At 29.0% G+C, this 16,101-nt stretch overlaps 1 protein-coding gene across 1 annotated transcript in view; it reads right to left on the minus strand.

Annotated features, from left to right (window-relative positions):
- LOC116772125 (hemicentin-2-like) overlaps nucleotides 1-16,101 on the minus strand; it is a 140,825-nt gene that overhangs the window by 70,340 nt on the left and 54,384 nt on the right. The window lies entirely within an intron of this gene.

Raw genomic sequence — 16,101 nt, forward strand, 5'->3', positions numbered from 1 at the left:
TGGATGATAAGTTTTTTTATCTACCTTCGGATAAACTTATTCTACCCCAGCGTAAATAAAAGTGGAGGTCGTTGATTCATCTATCATAACATTTGATAGTTAATGTATGCATCTGAGCTTCGTCAAAACCGAAAGTGCAAGGTAAACGTAGGTTTGTATTTTTTATCACGTATCCCTTACTTCCGTTACACGAACATGACATTTGTAAAATGGAATAATAAGTTTATGGTGACGTCGCAACGAAATAGTAAAAAAAACATTTGACTAAATATAAAAATTACATTATAAATTCCATAAAAAAACGTTGGTGTCAAAGCGCTATAGGCTATTAAACACGTCGCGACTTTTTGCAAATAAAAGTACCCATTACAGAGAATTGCTTACTATCAATACGGAAAAAATTCACGTGAAATAACTATTCGCATAAATCTTTGAATGTTTATTGTTCATAAGTTACAAATAGTTTTTTTTTTTTTTAGATTTTAATCTGGTTACAAACAAATTGCGCACTGTTCGATTTATTATTTTTTTTTTGTTTCTGTCCTATATCCTACATAACGATACTCTAAGGAGTACTTTTTCAAATTTTTTATTTCATATGTATAAAAAATAAAAAATAAGTCATAGTGTTATTCCTTTTTGTTCCTTGAATTGACTGGCCTGATCAGGAGAACACAAATGTTGGTAACTTTGGACTTATTGATACAAATAAGTCTAGGTTTCGAATGTAGTACTAGCGAAAACCGGATGTTGGTTGAATTCAGGGACAGTTACAGTTTTTGACTGGTAAGGATTGATTTCGTGAGTTAAACGTCATATTACTCTGCTTTCTATGTTGGCTTAAGTAATTACTTAATACGTTTTTCCTTGTTGGTTGTCGAATCTTATATCTTTCTAATTGTAACAAGTGTCTGGTGCTATATAGTTTAGTTGAAGTTAAACCTGTCCTTATTATGCAAGCCTCCTAGACGGGGAAGTTCTGTTTGTGATATAAAGCGCCCCCTTGGGGTGCTGGTTTGCACCATCTGCCGTCTGGCCATTGCGGAAACATGGTCTACACATTACTATGAAGCTTTATACCGCGAGCATTTAGTGACCACTGAGTTTCAGTGTATTACAGTCACTAAGTATATATATACTTTACCAGGAAACAAAAAACATTTAATGAAAATAGAATATTAAATATATTTATTTTATGGATATGCAATGCTGCTCTAAAAATAATCTTAAAACTTACTGTTTTTAGCGGTTTGATCGCGACGTTTAGTGATTTTTTAATTAAATAAAAAGTATTTACATTTATTTTTGTGAAATCTACATTATATTTAGTGTTTGAATTACTTTAAATTCCTTAGAAGTTTGTCTGATCTGTCTAAAAAAATGTTTTCAGTATCTATACGAGCTCATAATTAATAAACAAATTAAACTTCTAAATTAATTTTCTATATCGCTATTCATTAATTAGTGTATTTACTCGAAAACATAAAATGACCTCTTTTTAAAAGAATTTTATCCTTTTATAATGGATTTATGTCATTAAATTTTATTATTATATTTCTGGTACAAATATAATCAGAATTAATAAAATCTGATACATTGTACACGTATATTCGAATACTTAGACATCACTATTGAGTCATCTAAATTCAATTCCTGCAACGGCTGCCACGGAATACTTCGCTGGTATCGACGTTGATGGAATTCGTAATAGACTTCTTTACACTTGCCAAATAATTTTTAGAAATATCGGAAAATTAGATTAGTGGATTTATAGAATAACGTTCAAGGTTATACAGAACTAAATGCTTATGTTACTTTCCCCTTCGTTTTTCAATTTTTCTTAAGGAATTTTATTTTTGGAGTAATTTACCCTTAGTTTTTTTTTTGTATAACAGTATACAAATATCAGTAAAGTCCTACCAAGTCCAGATTTGAGACTAAGTGACCAACTTAACATTAAGATAACGAACGCCGTTATTATGCATCATGTACAATATGAACATTTCAATAGTTAACTATAATAAAACTTTAATACCGCTAATGTTATATAATGTAAGCAAACCCATATTTTGCTGTAGATTTATTGACGAAGATGTGATTACTTTTGATCTTAAATGTTTAATGGCTCAAACTATTCTATTACTGACAAGCAATTAATTTGTTTAGCTTGTTTTGAGTGTTGTAACTTATCAGTTTGATTAGTTTCTCATTTACAACGTGCTCAAGACAAATATCTTCGACAAAGTTCTGGTGAAGTGACTTAATTGTTTTAGCTATATACCACGTTAGCTCACAGCGCTTTGAGAAATGTCACGGCCTTGGTGCCAATAACTCTATATGTATTATAAAATATTCCGACTAACGTGATAAATAAGAAAGTTTGTAATGGTGAACGGGCAGATAAATGTTTACTATTCTGGTCTTCAAGCCTCATATATCATAATAAAATAAGGCCTACAATTCATGGGCGTGACACTTTAACATAAAAATAAGATTCACCGATGATAAATAGAGCTGCAGAAAGACACTAAAATTATTAAAACTTTATAAAAATTTGTTGTTAAAATTATTTAAGAATATATGACAATTCATTCATTTATCAATAATAAATGTTAATATAAAATACCAAAGATATAAAGCATGAACAATGAACAAACGGTTACAGCGTGACATAAATGACATTTTATATCTGAGAACAAATCGCGTGGGGCCGTTGACATTATCACATTTTCAATAGTCTTGTCTATAACAGCTGGGATCCCATGAGAAGTGTTCTCCGCTTGAACCACTTTGAAATGTTCACAACTATACAGTTTTCGACCACCAAGCTTAAACATTTTACCACTGCCAGAGAATTCTTACTTAACTACTTAGTTGTAATAAATCTGAATTTAAATAATTTAGTATTGAAGTGACGGCTTCCATGACTACACATGATGTATGAAGTATGTATATACGTATGTTGTAATTTAATTGTATTTGTAAGCAAAGGTAATTTAATTTCTTAAAAATAAGCATCTTCTCCGCTTACGAGATTAGGAAGTGTGACGAGTAAGGGCACGGGATGCGGCGGTTCGGTGATGTGGTCGTTGATGTGGTGGTGATGTGGTCGAAGTCATGCTTCGTCCTCAAAGTATTTTCGTTTGATTGTAATATACATATTAGGTTGGTATGATGTGCTGGTAAGTTTGTATTACAGAGACAGTTCGCCGTGTATTTTTTTATTTCATTTAAGGTTAATTATTCAATTAGTAACATATAATTTCGTTAAACTTATTATTATGTATGTGTGTGAGATATTAATTGCATTATACAGTGCAGAAAATGCTTTATTAGTCTACGGCCTGTCTTTTATTTATGTATTTTGTATTGTAATTTACCAAATAATTAAAATTATATTTAAAGACAAATTTTAATCAAAATTATTTTCGATTATATAATAGTCATTTAAGCGTACCAATTTACGTTCACCTATTACATTCGTTAAATAATGTTGACCCAAATTAATTTTGCGGCTGGCTGTTCACGATGGCATTGAATAGATTATATACCCTTCATTATATACTGCTTATAATAATATGTGCAATGATCCTTAAAAATTAATGATAATGTTATGAATGAATATTGTATTCAATGTATTATAATTATTGGGTATTATATTGAAATTGCGATTTCAATTGTACATGGAAATGAATTGATATAAGCCATGTTAGCCACAAAAAATAGAAGTGATTTGAAATAAAGTCACTTCACGTTCTATACATTTTAATTCCCAAATAACACAGAGTTTTATTTAAGTTATATTGAAAAAAAATGGTAATAAATTTACTATTTCTAAAGTTTTCGCTAAAGATACGTTGACAAAATTAATTATAATTTCGTTAGTTATATCAAAGAAATCATAGTAAAAAACTTGAATAAGATTTATTACTAAGCTGTGATGAAGATCACCGGACTTATTTGAAACTTTCCATCATCTTACATCCCCAGAGAATAGAAATCTTCGGCTTATCTGTCTGAATTTAAAAAGCATTTCGAAGTTTAATTAAAGATCGGAAGTTTGATGAATATCGTCAGTAAACACCAAAAATATTAGCTGGTCGAATGAAAAGAATACGATATTGAATGGCCTAAGCCTTCTAAAAGACTTAGAAGTATTAAAGTATTATACACAAAGTCATGTTTTGTTTACCGAAGGCGATACAACATTCAGAATTTAACGAGCTTCACCTAATGAGAATATTTTGAGACATTAATAATCCAGCCATGTATAATAGCCATTTTAGATAAGAGAAGTAAACGACAGAAAACTGATATATTGATCTCGTAAATAAATTTTCCAAAATGTAGCATCAAAAAGAAAAACTCCCCGAGAAAACACAATTTATCTCGAACTGAAATTCCTAACTTTGTCTTTCGAAGTTTGCGGGTGGACAGCGTCCTTTTGATCTCTAGTTCGGAAGATCATTGCTTATACAAAGTTTTTCTTGTATTTTTTGTTACATATCATTTCCTTTTATATGGATTTTTTTTATATTGATCATAGAAATAGTTTGTATTTTCTGATACGTGATAAATTGGATATAGTGAATATTAAAACTTTCCGTACAGTTGAATTTATATAAAACAACCAATTTACCAGGAAAAATAACTTGGGAACGAGGCGTTTCTCTTTGATTAGTCGCCGTACTTGACGAGCTTTCTTTAGTCTGCACTCACTTTGAATATACAGAGAAATAAATAGTCCTGGAGATTTATTTGAACTAGGATGGTAGTGATAACGAGATGGTATCAATAATAATTAAATAAAGCCAAATCTTAAATATATACATGCATTTCATTCATTCATACATTCAGTTCTTATTTCAAAATATTTTTAATTTTAAAAGTTAATTTCGTTGAACATTGAAATACATATAATTTAAAGGCACAGTGTCCGAGGTTTTTCATATTAATTTGATATTTTAATAACTGCAGTTCCTCAATTTCGAAATTAAAATAATGTATTGTACAGACATCTGCATGTTATTCAAATATTACGAAACAAATTATTATACAAAATAGTTTAATATTTTTATTAATAGACTACAAAATTTAAACACGTATTCAACCACACAGAAACTATCACTTACAATATTATTGATAATACTAGTGACTTTGTCCACGTTGTTATTCTTATTAATAGTTTTGTTGTGTGCAAGAAAACACATGCGATCGAACATGTAACATATAAGGTGCTTATAACTTCCGTTTTTTAAAACTTTACGAACTTAATAAGATTTAAGATTTTCACAAGTATTCATTTATAATAAACTAATATTTTCGGATTACTACGCGTTATTTTATTATTTTTAAAACTTCATACTCCCCACGTTCCGGTTACTTTGCATCAAAAGGAATCACGGGCAGTCGAGTTGTTCATAAACTTATTTTAAATGACCTTATCGCTTTTCTCTAGAAAAGGGCTAAAGAATAAAAAATAATTGTTGAGTAATATTGCATTTATCTGCAATTAAAATACGTCAAATATGTCAATTATTGTTTAAGACTATGAATAAAAATATTGAATTTTAAAAAATCTTAAAAGAGGTCCTTGATTTGATAAAACTATTAAATTATAAATGTTTATCGTCAGTGCCAGCCGACCACGAACATTTACAAAAATTACATGTATGAAATGTAGTTTTATTAAAGATATAATAGGTTAGCTATTTGGTTGAACAACGACCCGTGAACGCTGGGAACTCATTTTGGTTGTCGGTCCAAACCACAATAGTGTATGAAACCGAATGGTACGTAAATTACGCTAGAATAGGTACTGCGTAAGTCTACTGGCAGAGAATATTGTCATCAAGAAATTTAATATACCAACAAGAAACACCAAAATTTTCTCCTTTATATTCCCTGATGTATTGTTATGGTTTAGTAATGTCTAAGTATATTGAATTTATGATTAATTTTGATGTAAATAAATACATTGTAAGTTTGTGTGAATTTTAAATTATTTGAATATTATACATGTACATTGTATTGTATTAATTGTTAGCGTTTATACTTTTCAGTTACAGTTATTTTATAATGTATATCAAACATATATTTTTGCTTTAAAATGTGAAACCCATACAACGCACGGCTTGGTTGTTTTTATGGACGTCTAAAGTTAATATAAATTCCAAACGATCATTTCCCTTGTGATGATATTACGTCGTAATTGAACTTTATATTTTTCAATAATATAAATTTTAAGTGTAAAACCTTTTTGGGATTTGTTCTACACGCAATACATTTTTATTTTTTTGCAAATTATCAAAGAGTTTTATATGAAAAATTTATGAGGACAAGCGACTGAGATACAAAAATAACCCTTCTGACGAACAAATATCTGCGTGAAAGAAGCTGCGAAACCTGTTCTACAGCAAAATGTGCAAGGCTGATAAAGACTGCCATCTTTTTACTAAAAATTTGGAAATGTTATTTAATAAACCAAATTTTCGACAACCCATTTGATTTTTGTCGTCGACTTAGTTAGTTCCCTATCCGTCTTCACTGGAACATCTATAATAATCACGTTTTATAAGGTCCTTAAAAATTAATAGACGTTTCATTTATTTACAAGGTTCCTTTCTTATTCACCTAGTAACCAACCTACTTAGACATTCCTTTGATTTAGTTAAAGTTTGTCAAAGTTCCCTCCTATAACATTTTCTTCCAAGTATCCTTTACATGCTTTGTATATGTACGAGTCTATCCTTACAGCAAGCTTCATACAACAAAGAGCCTTCATACAGCTACTTTTAGAAAGAGATTAAATTGAAAAGCTCTTGCATATTGTTTGTATAAATTGTTATTACTTTTAAATATTTTTTTTTTATATCAAAGACGCCAAACGAGCAAACGCTTTAATAGATGAAGGTAGTCACCCTCGATCGGACATCTGTTCGAGCGATCAGATGTCCGATCGACTTTGATTATGGGAGAGATAGAGGACAGGATGGAAAAAGGGAAATTGCAGGAAAGGGTGAGAAAAAGGAAAAGGCAACCGGCTCTCTCACTAATCGGACGAAATGCAGGCATGAAAGACTACTTCACGCCGATCTTCTGTAAGTAGGAGGTACTTCCCAGGTCAACCCAGCCCATGTTTGAGCTGCAGTAACTTGACCACAGCTAAGCTTTACCATCTTTATATATATTTTACCTTATAACCTAATGTATTTATGACGTTAGGTTATGATAAAATATTTATTTGCTTTATTCTGACCTTAAAAGTCCCATTATGACCTTTGAATAATATTTTGAATATTTTTTATTGCCTTTGATTATTTTTTAATACATTGAAATCGTTAAAAGTAATGTTTGATCAAGTAAAAATCAAGAACTTTATACAAGTTTTGTTATAATATCCTTAAGATAGAATATATGAAAAACAGATCAAAAAATGTACTCCTATAATTTATATATTAAAGCAATATATCAGCATTACATAAATATATTTAGGTTAACAAGAATAAAATACAACAAACAAAAATAAAAGCTAAAGCAAATTACTGTTTTTCATCGAATTATTTCTTTATTAAATATATACTGGATATTGACGAAAAGAGAGTATGTTTTTATTTTGAATCTTGTTTTAATACACTAGGTATAATTATAAAATAATACACCCCCGCAAATCAGTTACAAGGATAAATAAAAATTTATAATAATGCAAAGCCAAGTGAACAAAACAAACTAGTTACGCAACCTTCTGCAAAAACAAAACGTCAAAAAAACAAATGACTATCAACTACACTTTCCGTAAGTTTATTGTAATCATCAGAAAAAGCACCAAAATTTTACTTTACAACGATCGTATGTTAAATGTTCCGTGTATTTAATTTGTTAAATATATTTCTCGGCCACGACCGTGCACGAATTCTACTAATGCTTTTAAAATGAACCGTTTATTTATATGACAGCCTCGAGTAAATGATGTGTACGAAATATAAGGTTTTTTAATATATTTTACACATAGTTAACTTGAGCGTATGAAGTGTGGAAAAGTTGTATGAAATCGTTAATTTCAGATATATTTTATGACTAGATATATATTGTGTTTCTTTCTGTGAGTGGAGAGATGAGACCCCGTTTGAGGGAGCTTGACCACAACAGGAGTTTGGGGTTGGGGTTGGGACCTACATCTCCCGGAAGGAAATTTATCGAAGCCTCGTTAGATATTACTATATTTTCCAATGATCAAATAAAAGGTTGGTTTGTTTTGTTTACTTATTGTGATTTATACTGAACGTATTTAAGTTGCAACCAAATTCTGAAAATATAAGCTGGCAAAAGCATGCAAAGTCTGTATTTATATCGTTCATCATCTTTGGCGAATTTATATAAGTTTCAAGTCAACTTAGTACTGAACATCAATCTGTTTTCATACTATGTAAATGCCGCTCCATCAGATCAGAAAGTTAATCTGAAGAGACTGCAGAATCTTGTAGAATATTTTTCATGTACATCATCTGAGCCTTTGCGTGAACTGACAAAGTGTCACAGGATGTGATTGATTACACATTTATCTAAAGTCTTACTTGGTCATACCTAATACATTTAAAACATAGTCTTAATTTCACAAATTGACATTCTAATAATATTTCGTAATCTCCACCAAGTTGGTTTTTGAATCATACTTCTATAACATAATAACATCGTTGTTTAAATATTCATATTAAGATATATTTTGCAAACGATAAAGTTTGTCATCAAACTGGCCCCATGTTAATTTTGTTTAGATATGACAAAGTTTTAGATGAGGACCGAAAATTTCTTCGACAACTTCTCCGACAGCTCTATACATCACACAAAGTTACTACATATCTTTTGACTACCTCAACAGATTTAATTTTTTTACATTCAGTACTGTTTTGCGTTCCTAGACATGCTATGTTATGATTTTTTTTTCGAATAAAATAAAGACAACGACATACATATCTGCTGAGAATATTTTGAACAATTAATATAATATGAATTCCACTTCTTTCATACCTTTCTTTTCTTCTTTTTGAATATAAAGTTAATGAATCATATGTATACAAGTCTTCAATAAGTAGTATCCCTTGCAGACATTTGAAAAGTCTATATTGCTGATCCCAAAAAGAAGCTAAGTTACCATTATGTAACATGTAAGATTTATTTTCTCCCTTTTATTAATTAATTATCTTTACATAAAAGTTCTTTAAAATATGTATTGAAATTAGTATTGATTCGAGTTTTAACACAAACATTTATGTCTGGTTTTATATTTTTTGTTGTATAAAATGAAAACGTATTTTTGAAGAATTTTGTGTCAGGAAGGGATAAAAAATTGTAAACAACCCTCATAAGCCGACTTATGATATCTATAAAAGGTTTCAGCGAGGTCATATTCTTATTATTTTCGATGCAATATTAAAAAAAAAAACAAAATATCATTTTCTTAATTGATATCATTTCTATACACGTACATACGTGCTATTTCTGGTACATATGTTATAAGGTATTGCAATTACTTCAAGTTTTTCGAGAAACCTAAGATATTTGATCAACTAATGCAATTTTTAGTTTTGTTATGATTTTTGGTTGTTACTGTTGCGATTTTATAAATTTCGTTCTCCAGTTGGGCCAATAATTAATTATGATTTGATAATTAATTGATGTTGTCCAGACACCAGGCAATTAAATCGCATAAAAGTCTATATCACATATTACATTTACATTAAATGAGGTTACTTCAGATCTTTTTCAAATCTGACAAGATTTTGGTACTTATTTTTATAGTCAAAACATACGGGTCTTGGAGAAAGAAGTTATTATATTCAGCTAAGATCAGTCTTTTAATTATGTTTATTTATTTATCCCACAGGAGGTAGCTGATTGCATCTGACGATAAGTAATCTGCCAGACCTACTATAATAATAAGAGAGTGATTTTTTTCATGGAAGCAAAGGACCTCACTTAACTCTTCCACACGAAATGAGAACTAAGTCGTCAGGACATTTAAAATTAAGTCTTTATTAATGTAAGATAGTGTAAATTGCTTTATTCACTTCAAAATTTAGGTCCATCCTCAATGGACTTGGGTAACTGGGTCAACATTTGCCATATTGCCTGTGTATAAATATCTAGGTTTCCAAAAGTATATCTAATTTCTTGGATTGAAGTTACTGCATTACATTACTAACTTTCACTATAGATCTTCAGATTTATAAAAAAATATATACATTTCTAATTAATATTCCGTTAATATCGATATGAATATTGGCAAAACTTAAATCAATTACATTGCGTTTTGATAAGAAAATTTGCATAAGAATGATTTCAATAAGGAAGTGATCATTAAATCAACATTTTAAGTGTCAATTAAATATTTTAGTGTTTATAAATACATATAAATAAAATTATAAGTAGTCAATAAACAGTAATAGCAAATAAATATATCAAGAAAAAAAAAATATGAAGTGTTTTTTTGAAACAGATTGCTATATCTGTTTTTGTTTAAACTGTAAATGTTTAATTATATTGTTAAATGTTAAGCTAAGTGAAGGATCCTAATTCCACTTGAATTTCAATGGAAAGATTTTAAAAATGATAGCTGCGTTCTTTGATGTTAAGCTTTGTTCTCTCCAGCGAGGGTACGGTAAAGCAATACTTTTGGAAGGTGTGAAATTTTCAATTTAATTTAAAACAAATAACAATTTTCATATTTCTCAATATTTTTTTTATATTCTAGTGAATACAGGTGCACATATTGGTTTATATTACGTTCGATGTAAAACATGTATGAAAAATTGCGGAAAATTAATGAATTTTATTTTTAACATGTCGCATTTATGATTTTCATGCTTTTTTTTTATAAAAGACTCTTATTTGTTACAATGTGCATCAATATTGAAATAAATAATAAGTATTTTTTAACATTCGACAATCTAGGTTATTTGTATTTTAATAAATAATAATTATTATTTTATTATTTTTGCTGCTGTCTAAGTATAAATATATTTCTACCAAAAAAAAAAGAAAATTCTGTTAAATTTGAAAACTCAATAAACATTCCCTGAAACAAAATAAGAAAATCCTTTTAAACTATATATAATAAATCCACTTACAATAAAAGAAACACACTCTAACTCCTTTTGTCATTTCTTTGACTTCTAAATAAGATTACACGGGGAAAGCCATTTTCTGTGAAAAACGGAAGCTCAGAGAATTTTTACACCTAATGTTCGAATATACGTCTATTGGCATTTCATATGCAATGCTCAGGATGGTTTTAAGTTGTATATGACGATGAACTGGAGACAAATATTGTTTTCCTGATGATAAATATAACACTAGTTAATTTTTTGAAACAATTTCCATAAAAAGTTCCATAAAAAACTACACAAACAGAAAATAAGAAGAAAAAACCATTTTCAGAATGAATTTGTTAAAAATATGTCTTAAGCCAACCTTTACAAAATATATTTACATTCTCATTATCATTATAACTCATCAGATGTTTATCAACAGAAATATGAATTAAGTTCAGTTTTTCACCTCCTGCAGTGCCACAAATAACAAATAAATAGTTTTATTCTACAAACGCCATAACGAAATATAAGAATACACCTCAAGGGCTCTATAAAAATATTTATCTATTCAAATACAATTTAAGAGATTCTCATTTACCGACATGAAAACTAAAAATAGCTCGCTAGATCGACTTAAGGTAATTAGCTGCATAAAGTTTCAGATAAACTGGAGGCACTTATTCCGTTGAAAACTTGCGACTGCTTGGCAATAACCCAACTCCGCAACTGTACTAAACTATCACGGATACAAAAACCGAAGATGAGTTGAAGTTTCGGTTGAGTATCTTAGCTTAATTTTAAAATTAAAATAAAAAATTTATAACAAATGCCTTTATTACTTCTGCTTTTATCATTACGAACAAATATCGTCTTATTAATTCAAAGAAAAGCTTACCCTCAAGGTACTTGACCTAGATGGTAACTGTCACTTCAAAAGTATGTTTCTGTGACAGTTGTATATAGTTAACAAAACATATCATTTCTTTCCAAGTAACCCGTATCATACTAGGAATCAAGAAACACTTTCAATGGGTTTCATGCCAATAGTTTGATATTACTTTCAGTTTTGATTTGTTTTTGACAGCTACTTTATTCACTCTGTAGTAATGGCTACACATTGCTATGTTATAAAAGATATTGTTACACTCACATGCAGGACAACAAAATAACTGTTATGCAATTTAAATAAATACTTATGATGTCATACCAAAGATTAAAATTGGAACAAATTTTTGTTTAAAAAAGTTTATTTTTATTAAGTTAAAAATTCCAAGTAGATCCAACAACCGTATCCGTACCCATTTGAATATGACTCTAACACAAAAAATACTAAAAAGTAACTAAACATGATAGAAATTCCAAAGCGTATGATAAACTTTATATTGTAATTATAGTTTCATCAACCTGTATACATATATTATATAATTTGATATAAACCCAAAAGCTGTAACTATGTAGAACAGCTGAATATAGCACACCACACTCAATGATTTATCGGTGAAGATAATGTTAAATGTCAAAGTTTAAAATTAATGTCATAAGCTATGTAATAGTTTCTCAGTAGTTACTTACACAATTACAAATAGCAACTGTGAACTATTATAATATCCGACCGGCGAAATGCAGTTTAAGCAACCTATATATTTACATATCTTTTGTAGTATAAAAGTAGTCTGCCAAACCTGGTCTGTTTGTTCTGAAATGGAATTGAAAACGAAGAATTACCTAGAATTTTAACGTGGATATAACCTTATTGTGGATTTGAATTTCAAATTACTTGACAACATTCACTCTGTTCGAGCTTTGCTTTGAGTTGTCTGTTTTATTTTAGTTACTTATTGTTATGCAACGATTCGATGTCTTTTTAAGTAACATTTAGCTTCTGTTATTCCGTTTTGGAAATGCGTTATTAGAGTTTAAAAAACCAAGTTATAGTATATAAAATAAATCCAGATTAGCTATTTATACAACTTCCGTATAATTTTACCGAGTGTAAGACAAAATTAATCCTACTAGGATTTATGCCAGATCTTTTTGAAAAGAAATGCCTTTATGGTTTATTAAATTTGTACATTTAAATAAATTTATAATATTTGTAGAAGAAAATCAGTAGCAGAAATTCATGTCTAGAATTAAAGTATTCACATTTATCATAAATAAACTCAGGCTAACCGCAACGAAATACTATTCCTCGAAATTCGGAAAACTTTTTTCAGATAAACATTAAATAAAACAAAACCTTAAATTTATATCAACGTTTCAACAGAGTTTATAAAAAAAAATATGAGCAAATAGAAAATAACTCAAGGTGAAGCGAATGGTACGTTTAAGGCTAAAGACTGTTCCATAATTATATTTCTTTGAACACTTTGTCAACATTTAAAGTAAATACTATTGCTTTAATTATTTGAAAATTTCAACAGTATTGTATCAATTTTGTTACTAAGAGACTTGAAAATTAATAAACTTTCGTCCATATCCCCAAGATGCAAATGAAGTTGGAGGAATCGAGGCAATTAAGTAAAATATTAGAGTAAGATACAGAAATAGATGTATAAAATTATTGGAAATTTACTGTCTTCATTTTTTTAAATAAGAAAATTTTAATAACAATATAATAAATTTTTAGGTTTTTCTTTCTTTTAATTAAAATATAAATGTTTTCATATATTAATAGGCAAAAAAGTTCTCCATTCTTTCCAAAGATTCCATTCACTTCTTAATACGTGCAACTCTCGTATTTCAGAAAATTTAATTCTGCTTTAATTCCGTTACCATTGCTGAGCTAAGACCTCATATTAATGTGATCCCAACTCTTTAATAGCAATATATCAGATCATGTAGAGCAATTTTACTTTAGTTAGAATATATTAGGTATTTTTTATCATAAGGCATTCCAACTATCAAACAAATTATATATTTCTTTTTGCCTACTTCAAGAGATGTCGTTTCAAAATAAAAAAAAATTGACATGTACAATGTACATAACCGACAATGGCGTGTGGCGCCATCTGTTTTCCCAAGTTTAAAAATGTTGTTCGTGTAATGATATCGTTTTTTACAGAAATAACTTCTCGATTTTTTACCAATGACAATTATTAAGTTTTCTTTATGGACAAAACTTTCTAATTTATCTGAATTATTTTGTCTCGTCGTTTTTTTTTGTCTTACCTTCCTTTAGCAGAAAAAACTATTTGAATCAAATTGAAATCGAAATGTTTACCTGAAACCAATTTTATAGATAATTAATTCAATATGATAATAAAATAAATATTTGAGACATTATAATACATAATTAAAGAAATAATTTTTGTATGCTGGTAAAATTTTAGTAATGGATTTAAAAAAACTCTTATTTGCGCTAAACCTCCTATTAGATAGACCGACTTTTGATTCAGAGATCATAATTCCGGGTGTCCTGGCAGAGGTTGCAGGACGTTCTTATCCTATGCTGATGGTGGTGGTGACAACAATAACTTAATTTCATATTTTACAGTTGTGTTGTGATAACTGTTGTGGAGATTGTTTCGATCATACAATTTAACTGCTTAATTACAATCAGAGAAAATTTACACGGATTGTCCATACAATTGATTTCAAAATATCAATATCAATTCTTATTAAATAAAGCCTAAACAGAAATAAGCCAAGGTCTGCCAATCACTAACAGATTCAACAGGCCAAAATCAATATATACATGTATGCACAAAATTTATTTATAATGAAATAAAATTGCAAATAACCTTTAAAATTTGTAATTCTTTTGTTCTGATTAAAATTAAATCTTTTTATAAAAGATTAAAAATGCCAAAATCTTAATTACACCTCAGAAGCGTTCCAATTTCATGCTAACCCTTTGAAGTTAACAAAAAATGGTACTTGAATTCACGGCTACATTCCCTCTATTTAGACGCGTCTTTTTTATCTTCCAATTTCCCTTTTTTGGGATGGGTTTGAACTCACGAGATCAATCTTTGCAAGGTGAAGTTAATGACACGTAGGGTATATATGGCTCTATTTGAAGATTCTTACGATGTACTTTATCTTGAGGCGAGGGATAAGTTTCTCGGAAAATCTGGTACCTCTTTTGATCTCTTACCTCTTTATTTATTCAACAATACTTTAGGAAAATTTGTGTGTTGACTGTTTTGTGCGTTTATTTATATAGTGTTAAGAGGTTCGATGTATATTGTAGTTTTTCCTTATATAAACCATCATTCAATAATGACAAGCATTGGTTCCGATAATAGCACGTTACTTCGTGTGGAACATGTTTTTGTTAACCCGCTGCAATTTATGACACGGACCGTTCTTAGAATAGGGTTACCATTAATCAAGGTTACTGGAGACATTTGTCTTCATATAAATTCAGTGAAGGGATTTTTACATGATAAATTGGAGACGAAGCTAAAAATTAAAAATATATGAAATGGAATTTATTTATTTTACATTTGTACATTGTATATATATTTTTTTTATTGTAAAGTTATTTGAAAAAATAAACAGTATTGCACTTAAATAACTTCTTGTTAAAATCTGATATAGTAGTTTCAATAACTTTTCTTTAGAAAAACTGGTTAGAAAACTGCTAAAAATAAGATATCCTTTAATATAAATATAAATGGTTACCCCATACCGACAGTGCACTTCCAAGTCAGAACTCGTTTAAACTCAGGTGTACCCCAGACGCACATAATGTTCCATTAGCAAATGACTAATATCAACTAAATGTTACCACTGTTTATACTTTATAGTAGTGCAAAATATGAACATTATAGTCTTCTTTGATTGCGGTTTATTTTATAATTATCTTCCCACATTTCAATTTGTACATATATAATGAATTAAATATACCTATTAATTTCTTATACCGAAGATCTCCCTGAAATCAAGGTATAACAAAACTTAATTTGTTTTTTTAAATATAATACGAATAAGACTTTACATAATTGTTAACGTATTCTTGATTAAATGAGAAATATTATTTGATTAAGTACAAACAGCTGGTGTA

This window comes from Danaus plexippus, assembly GCF_018135715.1.
Source record: "Danaus plexippus chromosome 16 unlocalized genomic scaffold, MEX_DaPlex mxdp_31, whole genome shotgun sequence".
In the NCBI taxonomy this organism is placed as follows: Eukaryota; Metazoa; Arthropoda; class Insecta; order Lepidoptera; family Nymphalidae; genus Danaus; species Danaus plexippus.